Raw genomic sequence first — 8044 nt, 5'->3', positions numbered from 1 at the left:
TAAAGCAATTTTTAAAAATATCAAATAAAATTGTTGAATTTTAAACCAAAATTCATACAATTTTATTTGATATTTTTAAAAATTTCTTTTTAAAAAATACTTAAAAATTACTTTAATTTTTGAAATTTGTATAAATTGATTTTCGTGTAAATTTTAAGAAAAAAAGCCCGAAAATCACAGTTTGCGTAGAGAAAAAACTAAAATATTCTGAGTTTATGTTCTTAGTAAGTATTTAAATTTTGTATCAAAATAGAATTTTCATAAAGATATGTACCGATATCATAATATCACTTTTAAAATCTTCTTCTCCAGTGAAATAATTTTTCATCTGACTTTAATATAAAAACTATAAAAAAAAATAAAGTAATTTTAGAGTAAATTTTAAAAATATCAAATAAAATTGTTTGAATTTTAAACCAAAATTCATACAATTTAATTTGATATTTTTAAAAATTACTTTAAAAAAAAACTTTAAAATTACTTTAATTTTTGAAATTTAGGAAATTTGTATAGATTGATTTTTGTGTAAATTTAAATTTAAAATTATATAAATAATATATTATGTATTTGTTACCACGATTATTTTACTTTGGGTGAAAAAAAGTGTGGCGTGTATTCTTGTCCTTAGTGTTTTATAAAAGAAAATATATTAAAAAAACACTTACCTGGGCAAAATGTGACATTATAGCTGCTAAGATCACTTAAGACTTAAAAAAAAACTCAACACTGAACACTGTAGGTATACTTAAAAAGCACTAGAACACTGTATATTAAGTTTGAAATTTGAGTTCAAGATCGACTTCGGTTGTTCGATCAATGAGAATTAACAAGGACGAAGGATACAAAAATAAGGATTTATCCCTTTTTTTTGGACATTAAATGCGATTAAAAATTACAAAACGTAATTTTTAAAATACTAAATAGAAATGATTTTTAAAATTTTTTTGAAAATATGAAGCTTTCAACATCTTAAATAATCCTGTACGAACAGAATTTTAAAAAATTACATCATTTTCAAGGGATATACTAATATATACATTATTTTTCTTAAATTGTATTCTAAAATTTATAAAAATTACAAAATAGCATAGTAAATTTTATATATACATAAATTTATTTTCCCCCAGCTCTTAAAAGACTCCATGATGAATCCAAAAATTTTTTTTTTTTTTAATTTATGAAACTTTTGTACAGTTTTAAGCTATATTTTAAGACTATTAACAAAAACATTGGTCGATCCGATCAAAAGATATAAGCACTTTAAGGTAACCATGTTAAATTTTTTTTCGATTTTGTTCAAATCATACATGGAAACTATTTCGTATTAATTGCTTATTTTTTGACCAAATTTTAAAAGTTTTATGTTTAAATAAGTTCAATGATCTTATTACAATTCTTTTAAGACCATGAAATCAAAAATTTATAGAGTGGATTTTGAAATATTAACATTTAAATGGCACCATGTCGAAGAATTTTTCTTTTGATTTTTCAACTGTGAGTGAACTTCAAACGTCATTTACTCGGCTTTTTTTTTCTTTGTACCGCCCCCGTTTTTTGATTGGTTGATTTACAATTTATTTTAGTCACTCGATTCCATGAGAATCAAAAAGATTCAGATAAACAACTCGTCGTTCAATAAAAGTACTTAAGCTTTTGGTTCTTCCCAAAAATCTTCAATTGTTCTTGGGTTCTTTTAAGAACTTAAAAATATTTTTGGCGTAGATAGTAAACTATTTTTTATTTTAATTTTTTAATATTTTTATTTATTTTTTAATTTTTTTTTAAATTTTTTTTATTTATTTTTTAATTTTTTTTATTTATTTTAAAATATTTTTTTTATTTATTTTTGAATTTGTGAAATTAAAAACAAAATGGAAAAAATATTTTAAATTTCTAACAGATCCTTTGAAGTCCTTTAAAGAACCAAAATATCAGGATACGTGGCGAACTGGCCACATTTTACCAAAACGGAAGATCCTTAAGTTCTTTTAATTGAACGACAAGTTGTTTCTCTGAATCTGCGTGATTCTCATCGAATTAAGTGATGCTCCTCATTAACAAAGTACCGCCTTCGCTTTTTGATTGGTTGATTTACTATTATCAAAACATTTATTTTAGTCACTCGATTCCATGAGAATCAAAAAGATTCAGATAAACAACTCGTCGTTCAATAAAAGTACTTATAATACAGTCAAATAAGGAGAAAAAAGGGGTAAATCTCGGAATGAATGTTAGTAGAAATTTTTTTTGCTCAATATCTTCCTTTTACCATTCTATAACATATCTCAAAAGTCTAGAAAAATCTCATGTTCGCTTGTCGCGATTTCAAGGTCAAATCGCGAAATGGAGATTTTCAAAATTAGCAAAAATAGGCTATGGTATTATATACACATATGATACATGATTATTTTTTAATGATGATTCCAAAAAATCTAAAATCAAGACAATCTGACGTCTCTGGAAAAAGTTATACCTGTTTTTCATCTGTCAACTCATATTATTATAGCAGTTGCAAACTTACTGCCGAAAAACCCTTAAAAGTTATGGTAGATGAACCAAATTTTGCATGAAGATTTTAGAATCCATCATTATTAAAAATCAAAACAATCCATTACAAAAAATATATATACCTACGAAATAATGGTATTTTTTATGGAAGGGCAAATTTTAGGATATGCACTAAAGAAGATTCTTGTTCATCTTAGGAATAAGTGCTAATAGGCTATTTTTTTCATTTTAATCTTTGTTTGGATATTCTTTAACTAACCTCAAAAATCTAAAAAAAATCTCATGTCCGCAAGTCCTAATTTTCTTGGTTTGAAGATAAGGTGCACATTTGAAAAAATTGAAAAACTTCTCTTCAGATATTTGTGTCAGATCAACATGAATAAGGTACATTACTTTTCAGGGATGGTCATATTGATTTGTTTGTGGGTTTTGTTGGAATCAGCGTTAAAAAATACGTTGAAATGATATGGGTTATGTTGGTATACATATAAGAATCTAAAGTTTTCTTATTATTTTTTTAAAATCTGCACCTAACTTAGTTTAACCTGGAAAATTAGAACTTGCGGACATGAGATTTTTTTAGATTTTTGACATAAATTATAGAATATCCAAACAAACATAGAAACCAAAAAATTAGCCTATTAGCACTAATTCCAAGATTGTACCTGGATGTTTTTTAGTGCACATCCCAAAATTTCCCCTTTTCTCATGCAAAATTTGGTTCCGCTACCATAACTTTTAAGGGTTTTTCGGTAGTAAGTTAGCAACTGTTATAATAATATCTGTTGACAGATGAAAAACAGGTATAACTTTTTTCAGAGACGTCAGATTGCCTTGATTTTAGATTTTTTGGAATCAACATTAAAAAATACCTTGAAATCATGTATCATATGTGTATATAATACCATAGCCTATTTTTGCTAATTTTGAAAATCTCCATTTCGCGATTTGACCTTGAAATCGCGACAAGCGGACATGAGATTTTTCTAGACTTTTGAGATATGTTATAGAATGGCAAAAGGAAGATATTGTAATGTTTTATTCCGGGTTCACAATAAAACTTATTTAATTTCCACTTATATTTCCGTTCAAATAAGAACACACTTTATTTCAACTCAATTTACTTTTATTATTCGCTCAAACAAACACACTTTTAAAACACTTTATTTCACTTTGTACTGTACTCTTTCACTTTCAAGATTAAACTGTATCCGGTCGGTGTCTACGCTGCCTTTTATACCGGAATCTCGAGACTCGAGAACATCCTCGAAGGCTCTCGTCCCTGTCTCTCGAAACTTCCTTTCCAGGAAGGGCACTTCATACTTCCAGTCTAGTGGGATATTTTGAGATGTGTTCAGTGTGGGATATTTTGAGATGTGTTCAGTGAGATATTTTTAGATGCGTTCAGTGGGATATTTTTAGATGTGTTCAGTGAGATATTTTTCTTAATTACTAAAGGTCCGTTCACATTTCTACCTTTGCAGTAGTAGGTAGTGTGTTCAGACTTTTATCTTAAAAGTAGTTCAGTAATTCATCGTTACATTGCCCCCCTCTTAGGATTGTTCGTCCCGAACAACTCCATTGCTTCTATCACCATTATAACGATGTAAACGGTCACAATGAACTACCTTTAGTTTGCCTCTTACCCCTCTTTGTATACGGTAAACCACGTCGTTAATTCTGGTTATTACTGTGTAAGGGCCTTCCCAGTTTTGTTGTAGCTTCGGTGATAGTCCCTTTTGTCGGTGGGGATTGTAAAACCACACAAGTTCTCCTTCTTGAAACCCTGTTGCTGTCGCTCGTGCGTCATATCTTGTTTTCATCCTGTCACTAGACGCTTTTATATTTGTCCTTGTCCGTTGGTGAATGTCAGCCAGTGTTCCTTTCAGGTTATCTACGTACTCATCCATTTCATGTGGCTCGTTTGGAACACTTCCAAATTTTATCTCACTTGGCAGACGTATTGTTGAGCCAAATAGGACTTCCGATGGTGTATGTCCAGTAGAACTATGTGTTGCACTTCTATAAGCCATCAAGAATAATGGAATATGTCGGTCCCAGTCTCGTTGATTATCATTGACTACTTTTGACAGGTGTTCCTTAAGTGTCCTGTTAAATCGCTCAACCATCCCATCAGATTGTGGATGTAGCGGTGTTGTTCGCGTCTTCTTGATGCCAAGGAGTGAGCAAACCTCTTGAAAAATCTTAGATTCGAAGTTCCTTCCTTGGTCGGAATGAAGTTCCATGGGTACTCCGAACCTGCTCACCCAATGAAAGACAATCTTATCCACAACTGTTTTGGTTTCCTGGTTTGGAATGGCAAATGCCTCAGGCCATTTGCTGAAGTAGTCCATCACTACAAGGATGTATCGATTTCCGTTGTTGGTTTCGGGAAAAGGACCTGCTACGTCTATTGCAATTCTCTCAAAAGGTGCACCCACATTGTACTGTTGCATCTTGCTTTGGATTTTTCTAGCTGGTCCTATGCTAGCGGCACAAGTATCACATTTTCGGCACCACTTTTCAACGTCTTCTCTCATACGTAACCAGTAGAATTGCTGTCGTAGCTTTTCCAGCGTCTTGTTGATGCCTAAATGGCCTCCAGAAGTTCCACCGTGCATCTCTTGGAGAACATCATTTACCTTTGACTGAGGTACGACTAGCTGCATTACATAGGATTTACCATCTGCGGATTCCCACTTACGCCTGAGTAGCCCTTCTTGCACATGAAGTGAGTCCCATTGTGCCCAATATGCTTTTAGAGTGGGGCTTCGGTCGGAGATGTCGGCCCATTCTGGTTTCTCTTGATGTTCCTTCCATGCAAGGATGGGTTCGATGTCCGAATCTTCCTGTTGGGCCATTCTGAGTTCTTCATTACTCCAGCCGCAAATGGGATCAGCTCTCATTCTTCTAACAGCGACATCTTCCTTTTCTTCTAGTAGTGTGCAATGTTTGCAGTCTTGCTTGCACGGGCGTCGAGATAATGCGTCTGCATTTGAATGCAGTTTTCCTCTTCGATGTTGAATCTGACATTGATACGTCTGAAGTATCTCGATCCATCTTGCTACTTGACCCTCTGGATTTTTGAAGTTCAAAAGCCAATTTAGTGCACCATGATCTGTGCGAAGAAGGAACTTCTGTCCATAGATGTACTTATGGAAGTGCTTTGTTGCCAATACTAGAGCTAGAAGTTCCCTTCTGGTCACGCAATAGTTTCTTTCTTGTTTCGAGAGTACCTTGCTGAAATAGGCAACGACCTTTTCTTCTCCGTCATGAACTTGCGATAAAACAGCACCAACTCCAACATTACTTGCATCTGCGTCAATGATGAATTGTTTGCCTGGAGTTGGATAGGCCAGCACAGGAGCTTCACATAACCGCAGCTTCAGTTCCTGAAAGCTTTTCTCACACTCACCTGACCATTTAAAGGGTTTACCCTTCTCCGTAAGTTTTTGCAAGCTTTTGGCGATTCTCGCAAAATCCTTCACAAATCGTCGATAGTACGTTGCCAGACCGAGGAAACTCCGAAGTTGATGCTTGTCCTGAGGGGTTGGCCAGTTCTTCACAGTGTCAACCTTTTCAGGATCAGTCTTCACTCCTTGGGATGAGATGATATGCCCCAAATATTTAACCTCGGTCTTGAAAAGTGCACATTTCTTTGGATTCAACTTAAGATGTGCTTCTCGTAGCCTTTGGAATACAGCCTTTAGGTTTTCACAATGGTCATCAAATGTTTTCCCGTAAACGATGACATCATCCAAATAGACTAGGCAAGATTTCCAGGTTAATCCATTTAAAACGCACTCCATTAAGCGCTCAAAAGTAGCTGGGGCATTGCATAGCCCAAACGGCATGACATTAAACTGCCACAGACCATTTCCTGTGGAGAAAGCCGTCTTCTCCCGATCTTCTGGATGGATTTCTACCTGCCAGTAGCCACTCTTCAAATCCAAAGTCGAAAACCATTGTGCTCCTTCCATTGCATCTAGAGTATCGCTGATTCTTGGCAGTGGGTAGCTGTCTTTCTTCGTCACATCATTCAGCCTGCGGTAGTCGACACAAAATCGAGTGCTTCCATCCTTCTTTTTGACGAGAACTACCGGTGATGCCCAAGGGCTTTTGGAATTTTCGATTAGCCCGTCTTTCTTCATTGTTGTTATCATTTCTTCAACTTCACCTTGTTTGGCCAACGGGAGACGTCTTGCTGGTTGACGAATCGGCCTAGCATCTCCTGTATCGATCCGATGCTGCACCAGTTGTGTCCGGCCGTATTGCCCGCTGGGTGAAGAGAAAATATCAGCATATTCGTGAAGAAGACTTCCCGCAACATTAAGCTGATGTTGACTCAAGTTGTCTGATTTGAGAATTTGTTTCTTTAGTTTCTCCGAGTTCATAGTCATCTGTGTATCCACCTCGTTGATCTTAGTTATTGCGGCCACAGATTCACATTGCCCAACAACTTCTCCTTTCTTAAGCTTGATTGGGTACGGTTTGATGTTAAGTATCCGTACAGGTACCATGTTGTTCTTTGGTGCCACAAGAGTCTTCCCGATGATGATGTTTTGGGAACTTTGTTCAACTTCTGGCTCAACCATGAGGTATCGATGGCTTCCAATATTCCCCTTTAGTTTCGTCCACACAAAAACTTCTGAAGAAGGAGGCAGGCACATGTCTTCTTTGATGACAGTTCTAATTGTTGTTGAATTTTCGTTGCCATAGACCATTGGGATCTCCACATTTCTGTATTTCAGGACTTGATTACCTATATCCAAAATGATTTCATGGTCCTTCATGAAGTCGATTCCAATGATGCACTCGTCACATATATCTGCCACCAAAAACACATGCGAAAACTCTAGTTCTGCCATACGGATCGTAAGACGAACTTCACCGTACACCCTTGCTGCTTCTCCTGTGGCTGTCTTCAGACGGTAGCTGTTGGTGTTATGTAGCCATGTCATCTTCACCAAGTCTCTTCGTACAATAGAGGCGGTGGCACCGGTGTCAATTGTAGCCACGTGTTGTTTGTTGTTTATGGTCGCCTCCACTGTCAGACTTTTGTTGTCTCGTTTACTCTGTGAGACTTGAATTGTGGTTCTGGGGCCATCGATACCAGAAACCAGCTTCTGCCCCTCGAAGTTGGTCCTTACTCGTTTCCCGAATGGGAAACAAGATGAGCATGAGTGTTAGTTGTATCGCTTACCTGTTGTTGGGCAATATTCCTGTTTCCACAGTGTTCGCAAGCAGTTCTTCTTGGTGGCAATCTGCACTGCCGCTGGAGATGTCCTGTCTTGTTACAGTTCCAGCATCGAGCAGCTCCGTCTCGCTGGTTTCTTTGGAACGCGAGTTTTTGACAAGAGCATTCCTCCACTGCAACTTCTCTTACCCGATGAACGCCTTGAGAAGCCTGTTCTGCTGCTTCCATAGTCAGTGCAAACGCTAATGCTTCAGGAAGGGAACGTTTTCCAGCTGTTCGAATTGCTCGCTGAAGATTTATATCAGATACAGCACGTACAAAGGCTTCTGTCGCAAACTG

Source organism: Episyrphus balteatus, chromosome 1, assembly GCF_945859705.1.
Source record: "Episyrphus balteatus chromosome 1, idEpiBalt1.1, whole genome shotgun sequence".
Taxonomy (NCBI): Eukaryota; Metazoa; Arthropoda; class Insecta; order Diptera; family Syrphidae; genus Episyrphus; species Episyrphus balteatus.
Note: the sequence above shows the minus strand (reverse complement) of the source record.